At 36.3% G+C, this 19,493-nt stretch overlaps 1 protein-coding gene and 1 non-coding gene across 2 annotated transcripts in view; both read left to right on the top strand.

Moving 5' to 3' along the window:
- PLCXD3 (phosphatidylinositol specific phospholipase C X domain containing 3) overlaps positions 1 to 19,493 on the top strand; it is a 153,506-nt gene that overhangs the window by 105,002 nt on the left and 29,011 nt on the right. The gene's annotated exons all lie outside the window — the stretch shown is intronic.
- LOC126003077 (U6 spliceosomal RNA) lies at positions 12,501 to 12,607 on the top strand. Its single transcript, XR_007493620.1, has one exon. It is a non-coding gene; the product is annotated as a U6 spliceosomal RNA (small nuclear RNA).

Raw genomic sequence — 19,493 nt, 5'->3', positions numbered from 1 at the left:
GATTCATTCTGGAGGACTCAGGTGTCCATATTGGTTTCTAAGTTACAACTTACATTGGCCACATATGGAGTAAATAGCCTAGCCACTATCTATCTGGCCCCTCATAGTATTATTCAGTGAATTATAACCCTGTGAAATGGAAAAACGTAGCATTGTCAAGTTTATTTAAGCTAATACTCATGAAACTCTACCATCATTAGACATAATTTTCAGGTTTTTGTTGTCAAAGAGCATCAATATTATCTAAGTGAGAAAAAAGGCTATTTTTCAAGTGATCATTGTGTGCCACATACTGTGTTAAGTGCTTTATATTAATTCAATTTATTTAATTCTCCCAAGAGCCTTCTAAGATAAGTATTATTAGCTCCATTGAGTGAGAGAAGTAGAATGCATGTCTTGAATAAATCAGGGGTTGTGGGAGGAGGAAGATGAGGGGCATTGGTGGTGGGAATGTTGCACTGGTGAAGGGAGGTGTTCTTTTTATGACTGAAATGCAACTACAAACATGTTTGCAATCATGGGTTTAAATAAAAAATACTAAAACAATACTAAAAAATGAAAGTAGAAAGCCAGATCCTGAAATGTTAAATACCTTTCTCAAAAATCCTATCTTTTTAGCAAAGTCAGTATTATGATTTGGGTCCATTTGACTCCAAGTTTCATGCCTACTCTTTAAAATTACTTAAAAGTCATATTTTGCAATAGCAATGCCTGTCACCCTGAAGGCAAAACCAAAATTTTAAAAAAGCATATATTCTGGACATAGACTAGGCAAGGCTAAGAGAAGAAAGAGTCTGAAGTTGCTTCAAGAGAGGGAATCCAGGTAGATTGCTGGTAAAAAAAAAAAAAAAAAGGCACCTGGAAAGCACTCAAGGAAGACACAATGGAAGATGATCTAGAAGTGACTGTGTTTAATTCTCTTGGCCCACATCAATTCTAACTGAAGGATTTCCATCACTAAAGAAGCTGAAGTTCAAGAGAATGAAGTTGTCCCTGTGATGGGAGGGGGTGTTCTTTACATGACAGAAACCCAACCATAACTCTCTAGTACCTTTACCACTCTAGGCAAAAAATTTTAATTTATTTTTTGTCTGTTTTTGGGTCACACCCGGCAGCACGCTCATAAATCGCTCCTGGCATGCATGGGGGACCATATGGGATGCCGAGATTCAAACCAACGACCTTCTGCTTGCAAGGCAAATGTCTTACCTTCATGCTATCTTGCCGGCCCCAATAACTTTTTTTTAGTTTCCTTTTTTTTCTTTATTTAAACATCTAGATTACAAATATGATTGTGATTAGGTTTCAGTCATGTAAAGAACAGCCCCCTTCACCAGTGCAACATTCCCACCACCAATGTCCCAAATCTCCCTCCATCCCACTCCACCCCCACCTGTACTCTAGACAGACTTTCCAGTTCCCTCATTCATTCACATGGTTATGGTAGTTCTCAGTGTAGTTATTTCTATAACTACACTCACCACTCTTTGTGGTGAGCTTCATGAAGTGAGCTGGAAGTTCCAGCCCTCCTCTCATTGTCTCTAAACATTGTTGCAAAAATGACTTTTATTTTTCTTAAAACCCATAGATGAGTGAGACTATTTTGCATCTCTCACTCTCCCTCTAACTTATTTCACTCAGCATAATAGACTCCATGTACATCCATGTATAGGAAAATTTCATGACTTCATTTCTACTGACAGCTGCATAATATTCCATTGTGTATATGTACCACAGTTTCTTTAGCCATTCGTCTGGTAAAGGACATCTTGGTTGTTTCCAAAGCCTGGCTAATGTGAATAGTGCTGCAGTAAGTATAGTTGTGAGGAAGGGGTTTTTGTATTGTATTCTTGTGTTCCTAGGGTATATCCCTAGGAATGGAATAACTGGGTCGAATGGGAGTTCAATTTCCAGATTTTGAGGAATCTCCATATTGCTTTCCATAGAGGTTGGACTAGACGGCATTCCCACCAGCATTGGATAGGAGTTCCTTTTTCTCCACATCCCTGCCAGCACTGATTGTTCTCGTTCTTTGTGAAGTGTGCCAATCTCTGTGGTGTGAGATGGTATCTCATTGTTGTTTTGATTTGCATCTCCCTGATGATCAGTGATGAGGAGCATTTTTTCATGTGCCCTTTGGCCATTTGCATTTCTTTTTTTATCAAAGTGTCCATTTCTTCTCCCCATTTTTTTGATGGGATTAGATGTTTTTTTCTTGTAAAGTTCTGTCAGTGCCCTGTATATTTTGGATACTAGCCACTTATCTGATGGTTATTGGGTGAATAGTTTCTCCCAAAAAGTGAGTGGCTTTTGTATCCTGGGCACTATTTCTTTTGAGGTGCAGAAGCTTCTCAGCTTAATGTATTCCCATCTGTTTATCTCTGCTTCCATTTGTTTGGAAAGTGCAGTTTCCTCCTTGAAGATGCCTTTAGTCTCAATGTCATGGAGTGTTTTACTGATGTGTTGTTCTATATACCTATGGTATCAGGTCTGATATCAAGGTCTTTAATCCATTTGGATTTTACCTTCATACATGATGTTAACTAGGGGTTGATATTCGCTTTTTTGCAAGTGGCTAACCAGTTCTGCCAGCACCACTTGTTGAAGAGGTTTTCCCTGCTCCACTTAGGATTTCTTGTTCCCTTGTCTGTGTGTCTGGGAACATTGTCTGAGAACTCAAGCCTATTCCACTGATCTGAGGAATATTTATTTATTCCAGATATTTATTCCAATATCATGCTGTTTTTATAAATATTGCTTTGTAGTACAGTTTAAAGTTGTGGAAAGTAATGCCTCCCATTTTCCTTTTCCCTAGAAGAGCTTTAACGATTTGAGGTGTTTATTGTTCCAGATGAACTTCATAAGTGTTTGATTCACTTCTTTGAAGAATGTCATGGGTATCTTTAGAAGGATCGCATTAAATCTGTACAATGCTTTGGGGAATGTTGCCATTTTAATGATGTTAATCCTGCCAATCCATGTGTTTCCATTTCCGTGTGTCCTCTCTTATTTCTTGGAGTAGGGCTTTATAGTTTTCTTTGTATAGGTCCTTCATGTCTTTGGTCAAGTTGACTCCAGGATATTTGAGTTTGTGGGGCACTATTGTGAATGGGATTGCCTTCTTGACTCCATCTCTTCCCTATCATTATTGATGAATAAAAAGGCCATTAATTTCTGTATCTTAATTTTGTAGCCTGCCACCTTGCTATATGAGACTATTGTTTCTAGAAGCTTTTTGGTAGAGTCTTTAGGGTTTTCTAAGTAGAGTATCATGTCATCTGCAAACAGTGAGAGTTTGACTTCTTCCTTTCCTATCTGGATGCCCTTGATATCTTTTTCTTGCCTGATCGCTATAGCAGGCACTTCCAATACTATGTTGAAGATGAGAGGTGAGAGTAGACAGCCTTTCTTTGTACCAGAATTTAGAGGAAAGGCTTTTAGTTTATCTTCATTGAGGATAGTATTTGCCATTGGCTTGTGGTAGATGGCTTTAACTAGATTGAGAAAGGTTCCTTTCATTTCCATCTTGCTGAGAGTTTTGATCAAGAATGGGTGTTGGACCTTATCAAATGCTTTCTCTGCATCTATTGACATGATCATGTAATTTTTATTTTTCTTGTTGTTGATGTTGTGTATGATGTTGATAGATTTACGGATCTTAAACCATCCTTGCATTCCTGGGATGAAACCTCCTTGGTCGTAATGTATGATCTTCTTGATGATGGATTGGATCCTATTTGCTAGGATTTTGTTGAAGATCTTTGCATCAGCATTCATCGGGGATATTGGTCTGTAATTTTTTTTTTTTGAAAGCATCTTTGGTTTTGGTATCAAGGCAATTTTGGCTTCATAAAAGCTGGTTTTGAGTGTTCCCGTTTTTTTCAGTTTCATGGAAGAGCCTGGCTAGGATTGGTAGTAGTTCCTCTTGAAAGGTTTGAAAGAATTCACTAGTAAATCCATCTGGGCCTGGGCTTTTCTTTTGGGGCAGATGTTTGATTACAGTTTCAATTTCCTCAATTGTGATGGGGATATTTAGGATGCTACATCCTCCTTATTTAACTGTGGAAGTGTCCAAAAATTTATCCATTTCTTCTAAGTTCTCATGTTAGGTAGCATAAAGTTTCTCAAATTACCCTGATTATCCTTTGGATCTCTGCAATATCTGTCGTGATCTCCCCCTTTTCATTTCTAATACGGGTTATCAGGTTTCTCTGTCTCTTTCTTTGTGAGTTTTGCCAGTGGTCTATCAATTTTGTTTATTTTTTCAAAGAACCAACTTCTGCTTTTGTTGATCTTTCAGATTGCTTTTTGGGTTTCCACTTCGTTGATTTCTGCTCTCAGCTTTGTTATTTCCTTCTGTCTCCCTATTTTTGGGTCCTGTTGTTGAGCACTTTCTAATTCTATGAGCTGCATCATTAAGCTATTCAGGTAGGCCCCTTCTTGCTTCCTGATGTGTGATTGCAAACCTATAAATTTTCCTGTCAGGACCACTTTTGCTGTGTCCCATAGTATCTGGCAGTTTGTATCTTCCTTATCATTTTTTCCAGGAAAGTTTTGATTGCCTCTTTGATTTCATCACGGACCACTGGTTGTTCAATAGCATGCTGTTTAATTTCCAAATGTCAAAGTTTTTCTTTCGTGTGCCTTTGTAGTTCATATCTAATTTCTGAGCCTTGTGGTCAACAAAGGTAGCCTGCAAGATTTCTATCCTCTTGATTAAATGAAGGTATGTTTCACCATGTAGTCTATCCTGGAGAATGGCCCATGTACATTGGAGAAGAATGTGTATCCAGGTTTTTTGGGGTGTAGTGTCCTATATATATCTACTAGTCCTCTTTCTTCCATTACTCTTTTCAGGGCTAGTATGTTTTTGTTGGATTTTAGTCTGGTTAACCTATCAAGTATTGAAAGGGCTGTGTTGAGTTCTCCCACAATTATTGTCTTATTACTGATTTGTCAGTAATTGTATTAGATAATTTTCTGGTCTCTCATTGGGTGTATATATGTTTAATAGTCTGATTTCTTCCTGTTGCACATATCCCTTGATTAGTACACAGTGTCCATCTTTGTCCCTTACTACTTTTCTGAGTATAAAGTTGGTGTCATTAGATATTAATATGGCCACCCCAGCTTTTTTTTTTCATTTTTAACTGCTTTATTTTCTTACAGAATTTTTTTTTTTTTTGGTTTTTGGGCCACACCCGGTAATGCTCAGGGGTTACTCCTGGCTATACGTTCAGAAGTTGCTCCTGGCTTGGGGGACCATATGGGACACCGGGGGATCGAACCGCGGTCCATCCAAGGCTAGCGCAGGCAAGGCAGGCACCTTACCTTTAGCGCCACCGCCCGGCCCCTTCTTACAGAATTTTTAATATAATTTTTATTTTTATCATAGTAGCTTACATATTGTTGACAATAATATTTTAGGTACATATTTACATAAAATCACGGGGGATTCCCATCACCAAATTGTCCTCCCTACACCTCCGTTTTTGTCCTACCTCCCATATCCTCTTCCCTCATCCCCAGGGCTGCTAGAATATGTGGTCCCCTCTGTATCTAGCCTACTACTTAGTAGTCTTGCACCTGTTTGGTCTTGGTGCCTCCCTTATTTCCACCTCTAACTGGGAGTCAGGACTAGCTAGTTCAAGTTGCGTGGTTTTGTTTGAAGAAGAGAAAAATAACAAACTGGGGTAAGAGTCTAATACGTCGAAAATGGGCGGAATCCTTCTAGAGGCTCTCATCATCGATTTGAGAGATGAAGGAGAAAAAGAAGGTGAAACACTCCACCAGTACAAAAGGAAGTGTCAAATATCCAGTGAGGACTCCAACAATAACGATAAGCACCACAAAAAATAAAAAACAAAAACAAACTAAAAACAAAAACAAAAAGAAAAAAATGCCATGGTCTTGAAATAAGAAATATGGCATAGCACATAAAGAAAGAAAAGAAAGGAAGAGAAAAAAATAAGTATAACTGGGGACAACAACTTCAATAATCACACCCAAACAGAAAAATCTACCAAAAATAGATAGGTAAATAAAAATAATAATAATAATAGTAATAAATGAAGATAAAAAAATAATATATAATAAATAACCAAGGTTTTGTGCTTTCTGTTTTTTTGTTTTGTTTTGTTTTTTTTCCCTCCTGCCCTGGCACAGTAAATATTGGGGTCATTCGAAAAGGAATTCACTTGGCCTAAGAAATATGGGGTTTCTCCGTCCTTGGAGTATATTGTCATGGGATTAACTATAGACTCTGTTCAGAATCATTTACTCTCCTGGTGGTGCTTTTGTGGTGTTTGGGAGACTTCTGCTCTGTCCTGGGTGATACAATCAGACCTCTGTGCCTAGAGATCTCAGTATCTGCACAAGTCCAGGGGTGGGACTTATGATGCAGTCAGTCTTTGTGGTTCTGGAAGTTCTGTTCCCTCAGTGTCATTTTAGTCCATCTTCTGTGGTTGGTGATCTTGGTCTTTGCACTGAACATAGGATGGCACCTAGGATAGCGTCTTTCTTTGTGCTTCCAGAAGCCCCATTCCGTTACAATTGTCTCTGCCAGACCTTTGGAACTGGGGATCATGTTTATTGTGTAGGTCGTAGTTCAAACCCTAAATTAGGGCTTTTTTTATTGGTCCCAAGATGTGTACAGACTGGTGATGGTTCTAGCAACCAGTCATCTGTAAATCGCAATCTTGGCTTTTGGACCTACCAAAGGGTGACAAGTCTTCTGATTTTGTCTTGTCGTTAGCTGGTAAGGTAGGATAACCTGTTCTTAGGTCAAGTTGTTCCCATTTTTCTCATCAGGATATCATATTAGAGCTGGCACTTGTTGGTGACCCCGCAGTATTAAGGCTGTCCTGGATGGGATTTGTTTCCTGCAGCTGTTGTGAAGAACTGTGCCGTTTCTATGTCTGGGGTCCAGGGTTCAAGGCTGGACGGATGGTATTTAATCACCTGAGGTCTAAGTTGATTCCACATGACATATTTTCAAAGTAGGAGATATCCCTGTATTGTACACGACTATGAGTTCCTATCTCTAGTAGATAAGAGCTCTTTTTTATATGTAAGATTTCCCCTTTTTTTAGTGTGCCTTTGCAGGGAGAAATGGTGCTACATTATATTTTCGGTGCATTTGGGGGGTCACTCCAGCTTTTTTAAGGGTATTGTTTGATTAGATGATTTTCCTCCAGTCTTTGATTTTGAGTCTATATTTGTTCTGATTATTCAGGTGTGTTTCTTGCAGGCAGCAGAAGGTTGGATTCATTTTTTTGACCCATTTTGCCACTCTCTGTCTTTTAGTTGGTGAACTTAGTCCATTGACATTGAGGGAGATGATTGTCATAGGATTTAATGTCATCTTTGTAGATAAGTTTGCTGTATGTGCTGGTCTCTCTTGTCTTAAAGTACACCTTTCAGTTTTTCCTTTAAGACTGGTTTTTCATCTGTGAAATTTCTGAGCTGTTGTTTATCCATGGAACTATGTATGTTTCCTTCAAAACCTGAACATGAGTCAGGCTGGTTGCAGTTATTTTCAGTGAGGCACCCATTTTGTTCAGTCTTGTCACAATTATCCCACCAATGTCTTTCTGGCCTTGAGAGTTTTTGTGACTTGTCTGCTGTAAGTCTTAGGGATGCCTCCTTTGAATGTAATTTCCTTTTTTGATCTTGCTACTTTCAATATCCTATCTCTGTGGGATTTGTCATCGTAACAAGGATGTGTTCTTGGGGTGCTTTTCTTTGGGTCTCTTTTAGCTGGTACTACTTTCGGGCATTGCAAGAATTTGATTGCATGTAGTCTTTAAGCTTCTGGGAGTATCTTATTTAATGATGTCTTTGACAGTTGATTCTTTCCTGGAGATCTCCTACCTGGCCACTGGGACTCCAATGATTTCTATGTTGTTTCTGTTGAGTTTATCAAAAGACTTCTATTTTCATCTATTCACATTCCTGAGTACTTTTTCCATTGCCTGATCGTTTGTCTTAAGGTTCTTTTCTAATTTCTTCTGCTCTGTTGAGTTTTTCTGCATTTCATCTTCCAGCATGCCAATTCTGTCCTCAGCTGCTGTTAACCTGCTGGTGAGGCTATCCACTGAGGTTTTCAGTTGAGCTACAATGTTTTTCAAATCTGTTATTTTAGTTTGGAGTTTTCTGATTTCTGTCTTTGTGTTCTTTCAGATCGATCTATGCTTTTTTTGAGTTCTACAAACATCTTCCATATTTCTATTTCAAACTCCTTATCCAAGAGGTTAATCAGATGGTTGGAATTTTTTAGGTCATCTGCGCTATTGTCTTCATTCTCTGTGCATGGTCTTTGCTTTCAAGGTTTTCCCATTGTCATGCTTGTAGTGTGTTTTTTTTCTGCATGCTGTGGTGGGGTTCATTGGTTAGAAAGAGTGCATAGCCACGAAGTGGAACAGCCGTGTTCTTCTGAGCCTCTGGAGAGCTATTTCTCTGGGCCCTTTTTGGCCCACTCCCAAGAGGTTCAGGAGACAGGACAGTGGAAAAGCATGCACAGGCAATACTCACAGTTTCTCACAGTTGGGAACCACTGGGCGGGCATAGATATTCCCAGCCTTAGGTCACAAACAGGGGACTTGCCTTTCTGCAGAATACTGCGGATAGCCGGTTTTCATGGCCGGACACAGTTCCTTGGCATTCTGGCCCTTGGATGAGCCTCTGGGAGAGCTATTTTTCTGGGCCTTTTTAGGCCCTCTCCCAAGAGGTTCAGGAGACAGGACAGTGGAAAACATGCACAGTCAACACAGTTTCTCACAGTCAGGAACCACTGGGCCGGCCCCAATAACTTTTGATTTTTAATTTATCATGTTTGTTTGATAAATGTTTTCCATCCTAATTTTAACTATATAATAACAATAGAAATGCAAATATTACACTTTTATATTTGAAATACTTTATTTAAACACTACAGTTACAGATTTGTATAGCATTTATAAGTACACAATGTACAACATCCTTCACCAGTGTGTCCTTCCTGTCACCATCACAGTTGTCTCCCATTTTCCCTCTCACCTCCTACCGTCTGTAACCCTGCCTTTGCTCTAGGATAGGCAAATAGCATCTTTCTTCTCTTTCTCTCTGTAAATACTACACTTTTTTCTGAATTGTTGGCCTTGAAATTTTTTTAAAATATATTAACCACAATTAAAGATGATAATATCTGCTATAATTGTGTGTGGTGCAAAAAGCTTTGGTTTTTGCTTTGTATGCCTAGAACTGTAGCTTTTTGCTAATTAACTTTTTTTAAAATATTAAAAAATAACCTAGAAAAAATAGATACTTAATTTTCTTTTTGGTAAAATCACCCCATATTGGCTTGAATTTTTTACTTTAAATATTCGCCTTCTCCCACCCCTTCATCGCCTCTTTTTCCTGTGGCCTCAGCTGTTTAAAATAAAAGAAGCTTACAAGTTGTTTCTGGAGCTGTGACATCCTGTCTTGAAGCAGCATTATGTGGCAGTGAGACAGTAATGTGTGATTTCATTAGAGAATGCTGAAAGCCTGGGTTGCCCTTTAGAAATGTATGTGAGATTGGCCAATATCAAACCAAGCAAATTTACCATGTAACTGTTGCATATTTGAATACTAAACAGAAAAACTATTGCCAGTATGATCTAACTCAGGCTTAAAAAAATGAATCAGTCAAAAAATCAACACTATAAAAATTATTTATAAATGTATATCTTTTAGTTTGGGAGATTCATTTCTGAATGCTATAAGTTAGATGGTCTGTTTTTCCAATAAAATACTTGTAATGTCATTATAATGTATGAATTATATAATATATGCATCGTCATGTATGATTCTATGAACTTTGCTTAACGACACAGTTCAGTCTAAGTTCATTCTGTTAACAGAGACCATATGTGAAGTCAGGGGAGACATGTTGCATCTACTTCTAAAAATATAGATGGGAAATTTAATTTTAATCCAGTCCTAGTTTGATATTGGAAAGGTTAATTAATTTGATCTATTGCCATTAATAAGCAGAGCTGGCTGCTCTAAGTACAGTTAAATGGTATTATGTGACAGAAGAAAAATTTCACATTTTGTCACATGTCACCAATCCATTGCCACTGTTTGTACCTTACCCATCACACCAAATATCTATGACATCTGCCAAACACGATACAGCCAAAGACTCTGTTATCTGATAAGAAATGAGACATGAGATGCATGAATCATATGCAGTGACCTTTAATATCTTGATGACATATGCATATGAAGACAGCTATCAATAACCCTACCACCGTTTTCTGCTCCAACGAGAGCTAGGTAAATTGGAGATTGAATAACAAAATAAAATATGTGTGTGTTTCTGTGTATATGTGTGTGTGTTGAAAGAAATGCGAAAGGAAGTAATTGAAAATACTGTAAGTAGAAATAGTCCTTGAGAACCTGTGAGAGTTCACAGCTTTGCTTCCTGCTTTTCATGAAGAAAAGATGAATTTATATGCAAATCTAAGAACAGAGGAAAACGTTGTTCAGCTCCCAAAAGTGGGACATTCTCACCTAGTCTTATGGTTTTCCTAGAATATGAATTATATTCCTTTAGCTTGTTCTTGACTTGCTCCGCTGTTTTCTTTAGAGCTCTTCTTTAAAAGATAACTTTGGCAGTTTTTTATTTGTGAGTTGAGTTTTCTTTTTTCTTTTTTAAAAAAATATATCTTCATTTAAACACCTTGATTACGCAAATATAACTGTAGTTGGGTTTTAGTCATGTAAAGAACATCCCCCTTCACCAGTTACAACATTCCCATCACCAATGTCTCAAATCTCTCCAATATTTCAATATTTTATTAGCCCTTTCTGTGACTTGGCTTGGTTTCATTTTTTCCTTCTTTCTTTTTTTCTTTCTTTTACTTTTTTCTTTCTTTTCTTACTTTTTTCTTTCTTTCTTGATCTTTTTTATTTTTTGCCAATCTATCAGTCTTGCTACAAGTTCAGGCTGAATGCAAATATAAATTATAGGAGTAAAAAAAACAAAATACCAACTTGATATTTAGAATACCATTTATGTCCAAATTTTAGAGAATTTTAATTCTGTTTTTAAAGCATACCAAGGTAACTTTTCTCAGGCTTCTATTACAAGAATTCACTCATTTGTTGAATGAGCCAGTCAGTCAACCAACAAGATCGTGTGAAGACCAACTGTGGTTTTGGAGTGGGACCAGGCAAGGATGGTGTTGCTCCATGTAAAATTTTGCCTCATGATCCTTGTCATTGTGATTGTATCTTTAAAAGCAAAATTTATGAGATACAGCTAGATAATAGACCAAGACAAAGTTTGCAATTAGTATGAACAGTTTGACTTGTAGATTTGTAAGTCATAGGAATTAGGGATAAAAGTGCTTTTCTTATATGCCAGAGTAATCTTTTCTATGTTATTCCCCCCAAAATATTTCTGTAATGTTTTACTCAACTATTATGAGCATATTTAATTTTTTCTACTCAAAAGTGATCTGGTCTATGGTTGTCATATTTACCCATTAAACATGATAAAAAGCATTTATTTTATAAAGGTAGAAAATTATGCTGATTTTGACAATGTTTTTTAGAGAGTAATGTTAAAACTAAGACAGACAACCCAGGGTTTTGTGAAGGTTTTAAAGACTCTGCCAAAGATATTTAGCACTTGGTTTGCTTTATTTTCTAATAGCACCAGCTGTTTATTCAAGAATACTCTGAAATATATTATTTAACCATAAAATTCAACAATGCCCTTGAGAAAATTTGATTACAGGTTTATTTTAGAAAAGAGGAGGGATATGCTTTTAGGCTTAACATTGCTATCTACACAAAATATTATGCGAGATATATGCCGCTTTAATATCCCTAATACATATCACATTAAGTATATTCCGCTCACTCATTGAATAAACTTCACATCTAAGGGACCACCTTTGGGATTTTGAAAGACAGCTGAGATGCAACCTTTCGAGAAGTATGGTTAGTATGTGCATCCATTTTCCCGCTCTTCCTGAAAAGGGACAATTTTATAATGAGTTGGCAAAATGGTAATGCAGGAAGTCCCAGCTGCTCTTGCCCCAGCTGTCTCTGAGATCTAATAATATAGGGTGGGAATAGCACATCTCCCTAAAGAGTGAACACATTTTAAGTTGCTTTAATTTTCCTGCCAATTGGACTTTTAAGATGCCAAATGCATCTCCAGGCAACCTCTGTGACAATTTAGGACTCTTTGGTAAAGGAGCCAAAGGGAAAGAGAGATTCTTTTTTTCTCCCTTCAGTTTATTATTTTTAATAAAAATTTTAAATTGAATCATTGTGAGTTACAAAGTTCATGATTAAGTTTCAGTTATATAATGAACCCAATCCCTTCACCAGTACACATTTCTTACCAGCACTGTCCCTAAGATCCCTTATACCCTCCTGCCCCAGCCTACCTCTAATGAAAATATTTTCCTCCTTTCAAGATTTTCAAGTAGCATAATATTCTTTATAAAATGTCTTCTTCGGTGCTCACTTTGGCAGCACATATACTAAAATTGGAACGATACAGAGAAGATTAGCATGGCCCCTGCACAAGGATGACATGCAAATTCATGAAGCGTTCCATATTTAAAAAAGAAAGAAAGAAAGAAAGAAAGAAAGAAAGAAAGAAAGAAAGAAAGAAAGAAAGAAAGAAAGAAAGAAAGAAAGAAAGAAAGAAAGAAAGAAAGAAAGAAAAAGAAAGAAAGAAAGAAAGAGAGAGAGAGAGAGAGAAAGAAAGGAAAGAAAGAAGGAAGGAAGGAAGGAAGGAAGGAAGGAAGGAAGGAAGGAAGGAAGGAAGGAAGGAAGGAAGGAAGGAAGGAAGGAAGGAAGGAAGGAAGGAAGGAAGGAAGGAAGGAAGGAAGAAGAAAGAAAGAAAGAAAGAAAGAAAGAAAGAAAGAAAGAAAGAAAAGAAAGAAGAAAAAGAAAGAAAGAAAGAAAGAAAAGAAAGAAAGAAAGAAAGAAAGAAAAGAAAAAAGAAAGAAAGAAAAAAGTCTTCTTTGGGACCAGAGAGATAGCACAATGGTAGGGCATTTGCCTTGCACACAGCTAAGCCAAGATAGATGGTGGTTTGAATCCCGGCATCCCATATGGTCCCCCGTGCCTGCCAGCAGCGAGTTCTGAGCGCAAAACCCGGAGTAACCCTTGAGCATCACCAGGTGTGACCCCCCCCCCCAAAAAAAGTCTTCTTTTATCATCACAATAAAAGTCTGATACATCGTTTTCCTTATAGAAACAATGAAATCAAGGAGATTAACATATGGCACTAAGTAGTTCGGGTGTCAGAATTCTCAAACTAGGAGAACTGTCTTTTTCAGACTCATTATGATGATTGGGCAAAGAACAATTATTTGTTATTTAGAGCTTTCCTGTGTATTCAGCAGAATCACCAGTCTCAACAAATAAACTTCAGTCCAGCTTCTCTTTTGAACCAATAAACTTCCTCCAAGCTTTGACAATCAAAAACATCTCAATATACTGCCAAATATAAACTCTACTTTGCAGTGTGTGTTTGTGTGTGTGTGTGTGTGTGTGTGTGTGTGTGTGTGCGTGATCTCTTTGATGGAAACCATTGGCCTAGCGCAGCCACTGCTTAAATAATCTTGTGGCAGTCAAGTTTCCTAGTGTTTAATTTATTTATTTATTTATCTATTTATTTATTTTTGGTTTGGGGGCCACACCCGGTGACGCTCACGGATTACTTCTGGCTATGCACTCGGAAATCGGCTCCTGGCTTGGGGAACCATATAGGTAGCTGGAGATCGAACCCAGTTTCTTTCTGGGTCAGCCACGTGCAAGGCAAATGCCCTACCACTGCTATTGCTTTGGACCCAATTTCTTTATTTTTAACAGATGATACCAACAGCTCCGGGACCAAGAAGCATAATATATTTAATTCTACAAATTGTGCTTTGTGTGTGTGTTGTGTGTTTGTGTGTGTGTGTGTGCGTGTCAGAACTTATGCATTTCAAGTGTCTACTAACACCTTCAGATTAGTCACCTGGAGAAGTTATTCTCCTATTTAAATGGCATGGAAGCAATTTAAGAATAGTTTTAGGGAATAACAAAATTTTTGTCCTTTCAAGTTGAATAGCTTGGTTGTTGTTTGTTTTTTTTTTATAGTCTACACTTATTGAATCTAGTTTAGTAAGTAAGGTGATTGAAAAAAGCTATAGAATGCTGTCGAAACTCAAAATCCAAATGAAACAATAATGAACTAGACTTTTCTTATATTTATTATGAACATAATCTGAAGGCAATTTCAATAAGGAAGTTATAAAAAAGAGTTTGAATCATTCTTTATTGATGGTATAAATGAACAATTATCTCCGTAGGTAATAATTCTTAATGACAGTCCTTTTCTACTCAAAAGTTTTGGGGTATTATTATAAAATGTCTTATAAAACTATTCATATCTATGGGAAAATAGAGATAATATTTATTTTGAAAAGTTTTTAAGTGTAAAAAATAATTTGGATTACTTGGATAAATAGATGTTAATAGAGGTTCTACGTAAATCTGTTATTTTGTTTTCAGCATGAAGTTTCTGGACCTTATCATGTTTAGTTTCTAGTGGAAGATAAAGTCATAAATAGTTTATTTCAGCATAGTGAAGAAGCCGGTATTTACCTGGCGTTCTCCCACCCAACACTGCAATTTTAATTGAAAGCTACAGAAACATAATTTTACTTGCCTCAGTTTCTTGATCATGTAAAAATGAAGGCACTAAGTCATTCTTTGCAATGTAGAACAGTCACTATTTTGCTAAAGGGAAATCTAATGATTTTTAACATAAGACAATTTATTCACTAGCACTTTAATCATGTATCAAAAGCAGGTAAGATAAAGCTAAGTAGATATTCATAAGAGTGAGTACCATTGAGAATCCATTTAAAAACTGTGATTATTAACTAGTAATTATAAACCAAATGAATTAATTCTGAAACTTTTCTCCTTCTGAACTATAAGAATTGTAATGAACTCTATGTAACTAGAAGCAAAATAAAATAGTTACATTAAAACTGAACTTATAAATAACTCCTGGCAGGCTCGGGGGACCATATGGGATGCCGGGATTCGAACCGATGACCTTCTGCATGAAAGGCAAAAGCCTTACCTCCATTCTGTCTCTCGGGGCCCCAAGGCCACTTTTAAATTTCCAATACTTTAAGGAATAAAGGAAGAATCAACCTAATTTCCAAGTTATATCCTTTGGTCAAGGTATTGATTGACATGCTAACACTAAAATAATTCCGGTGTTCTGTTTGGTAGCACGCAGCTACCTTTTCAGCTTTTAAATTTCACTTGTGAGAATCAATGACTTAAGTTTTTTCATATTACACTCATGGTAATTACTTAATTATTAAAATAGTTCAATTTAAGTAAACTCCTACTGACATAATAGTGAATTGAATGAACTTGAATGACACAACTTTCGCCAAATATATTTTGGATAATAGTGAGTTGAAGGGCTAGAGATGAACAGTTCTGAGATGTGGAAGGAAAGCCGACTGCTCATTTATTCCTTAGTCTCTTTTGTTTCTTCTGTGTTAGGTAGGAACAAGTAAATAGATTATCTTGACTTTTTCATTAGATATCACCATTTGTGTTGTTTGCAAAATAGTTGAGTATCTCAGAGTAATCACTGGCAACAACAAAAACTGGACTTATCCTGACCCTACCATTTACCACTAAAACAATCTTTGTCAAAACTCTGAGTTCCAGTTTTTCCAGTGCAAAATAGAAAAAAAATGTATCTGTTCATAATAGAGCTATTTTGAAGCATAAATGTGATAATCATACAAGATGTGTAACTCACTGTCATAATGAATAATCAATGAATATTGACTTTTATTATTATTGTGATCAAACACAATTTTATAAAAAAACACTAATGTCACTCTGCTCCTTAAAGAATAAACAATATTCCTTGAGAATCTAATTTCCTCAGAAGTAATTTTATTGCTGTGACTAATCAAATTTACTTGTAAATAGAATCATATTTTAGTAGGAGCTTGTTACAATGATTTTTATTTTTCGATAGATGTAGGCACACAATTTCAAACTAATTGTCAGATTGATATTTGGCCATCATATCTAATTTTATTATACTAGTATTTCTATTATTCTTATTATTTTTATATTTTATAGAATAACTTTTAAACTAAATTTAATCTGTTGTTAGTGATTTTTGTGCGCTCAGAATTACCAATAGGAAAGTTTATTAGTCTATAAACACTCAATCTCCTCCCTGCAGATTCTGCATTGGATCCTAAAATCTCGTGATACTTAGCTTCATATCTGAGAATAATTGAAGCTTTATGCTATGAATGTCTTTTATGTATAATTTTCAATGTAAATCACAATGAAATACATAGTTTTACAAAAGTGTCAGTATTGAGTGTCAGTCATAAGCATTGTCGCAACACCCATCTTTTCACCAGTTCATTTTTCTCACTTTCATAGTCCCCACTTTACCTCCCTGACCCTCGCATTCTTGCCTGCCTCTATAGCAGATATTTCTCTTTCTCTCTTTCTCCCTCTTTCTCTTTGCTCTCTCTTTTACCATGAACTTCGTTGAATATAAAATATCACATTTTCAGTTTTATATGCCGCTAAGATGCTTTATTATAGCTACCAAGTATTTTTGAGTAATAGTTGATCAGTTATCATAGAGGATAGTAAAATAAATGGTTACATATTCTAAATAGAGGCCAAGTTCTGCAAGGTATAATTTACAAGGTTGAGTGTAATTGACCGACCATAATTTAGTAATTACGATGCTTTAGAATTTGTTGATGGTGACAATGATTAAATTGAAAGGTAGGTTGTTCGTATGTTTGTTTATAACAGAGAAAAGGGCTGGGCATAAGTAAGCAAGAGAGTTTACGTACCTGTTGTTCAGAGGTGCTTTGACATTTTGAGTTAGCTGGACAATATCTATAAGAGTCTCTTGAGAAAGCATGTCATTGTCATTAATCACACTTCTATTATTTAAAACTATCAACCACCTAACAGATTATGTTGCAAAGAGATAATTTTGATGCTTGGTCCTTTTTTGGTAGTGGTCAAACATGTCGTACAGACTATATGATTGTTATAGTAAAACTGATACAAATTTGTTGAGTTACTTAAGGATTTCTGACACCCCTTGATAACAACTTAAATTTGACAAATTTTTCAATTAATATTAAATTTCTGAAGTATGTTTTCAGTACCCACATGTGTCCTTGGCTTTTTTCCAGATAGTTTGAGAAAATGTCATTCTGGCCATCTAGATGTGTGACATAACAAACTTTTCCATTGTAGCCTTTCCTGCAAAGGAATTAGAAAGGAGAAAGACTTCTCTAATATCTGAAGGTCAGATTCTCAGAAGTGTTTTTATAAGGGTGAGTAGAAGGGTTTCAGAATAGCATTGAACAGTAGAAAGCTTTTGGAGAATTTTTTGTTTTTTGTTTGTTTGTTTGTTTGTTTGTTTTGTTTTGGGGCCACATCCGGCGGTGCTGCAGGGGTTACTCCTGGCTGTCTGCTCAGAAATAGCTCCTGGCAGGCAAGGGGGACTATATGGGGACACCGGGATTGTGAACCACCCACCTTTGGTCCTGGATCGGCTGCTTGCAAGGCAAACGCCGCTGTGCTATCTCTCCGACCCTGGAGAATTTTTTTTGACACGGTTCGTTTGTAGGTTTGGGTTATATACCAACTGGATTACAATAAGGCCATATTTACTTGTAAATATTTTTATCTGTTGCATTCTATCTCTTGCCACAGATTTAGGGGCCAGAGAGATAACACAATAGAGGAACCAGCTTAATCCCTGGTCCCCTGAGCCTACCAGGAGTGATCCGTGAGCACATAGGTTGGAAGCTTTAGAGTAAACGCCTAAGGAACAGCCAGGTGTGTTTCAAATAAAAACAAAAACAAGGACAACAACAAAAAAACAGATTCACTGGTTTAGGGAAGTATTGAGCCCTGTGTCAGTCACTCAATGACACATGATGAAGATGGAAACATTGAATATACACTAGCAAGGACTGATGAAAAAGAAATTATAATTTGTTTAATCTATTTGGGCTTTGAAATATTTAAGGGGCATCAAGTCTTGATAACCATAAAAAAGCCTGAAAAAATGTCTAAAGTTATATAGAAGAGTCTTGACTGAAAAAGTAGCTAAGGACAACTATTACAGATAAAATAAAAGCTATGAAAATAGTGTGATCAATACAAGGGTAAATGTAAATTTAGAAAGATGTGGGTTTGTCAATCACCAGCACTTTAAGTTTGGGAAATAGAAAAGTGATTGTAGAACCAATGAGGGGACAAAATTTAGAAAAAAAAAATAACTTAAAGGACAGGAATATGTCTTCACAGAAATCAGTGAAGATTTCAGGAAGAAACACACTTCTTTCATGTGAGTGATTGTTTTGATTTTATATTAGGGTTACATCCGTCTGTATTCATGGCTTGCTTTTGGCTTGGTAACCAAGGGAATCATGTTTGGAGGGCTCAGGGACCATATGAGGTACCAGGATCAAACCTGGGTCAGCCAAAATACCTTCTCTCTGTACTATTTCTTCAGCCTTAAGAAGGGGCACTAGATACTGAAAGTTATAAAGATATAATTTTTATAAAAGATAATGCATTTTGGACAGATTAAAATTCAGGTGTAATTCGTAAAGTTGTCCAAAGTCAATAGTAGAATTGAGAAAGGCAGTGCACAGTAGAGAAATTTTAGTATTTTGTGAATCCAGAAGAAAGAAATTTCTTTTCTTTACCAATCCTACTTAGAACAACATACAGTAAGATCCTCAGTAAATATTTTTGAATGAATTAAATGTGACGAATAAAAGTAGTTCACCTCATGGTTTAAATAGGCCTCAGACTATATCTAGAAAAGCTTACTTATACAAATTGTCATTATAAATTCTTTATTTCTGTGTATTTGAGTTTTGCTTATAAATAGAACTTAAAATATTGGTTTTGTATAAGAAGGTTTTTAATGCACTGTGATAGCTAACAAAGAGTTTCATTGTGTCAGGAAGTCATTACAGTGGCACTAGTAAACTGTTCTTAGCTATGAGTGCATCCTTCTTAAAACCAGGTGAGAGAAATTTTATATTTTCTAACGTCTAAAATTTTCTACTTAAATGATTTCTTTCCAAATAGTCCCAACCTGGGGATTATTCTATCACCAGTCGGATACAAAGAGTATATCTTTCAAATTAACTTAACTCATTTATTATTCTGCTAAAAATATCTAAATCATAAAGAAAACAAATCACAGATGCAGAAGAATGACTTTTTACATTTTTATCATTGTAAGTTCTCTAAACAAAGAAGTTTTCAGCTGTCAGGATCTGTTGAGAATGTATGCATGTTTTGTACATGAAAAACTCAAAGACAGCTGGAGCTTTAAAGATTTTCACTTTACTAGTGCACAATTGATAAAAAGAGAAAGGGTATCATAGAATGGTTAGTAG

The sequence above is a fragment of the Suncus etruscus genome, chromosome 2 (assembly GCF_024139225.1).
Source record: "Suncus etruscus isolate mSunEtr1 chromosome 2, mSunEtr1.pri.cur, whole genome shotgun sequence".
NCBI classification, from domain to species: Eukaryota; Metazoa; Chordata; class Mammalia; order Eulipotyphla; family Soricidae; genus Suncus; species Suncus etruscus.
This window is presented reverse-complemented; position numbering and strand designations above follow the sequence as displayed.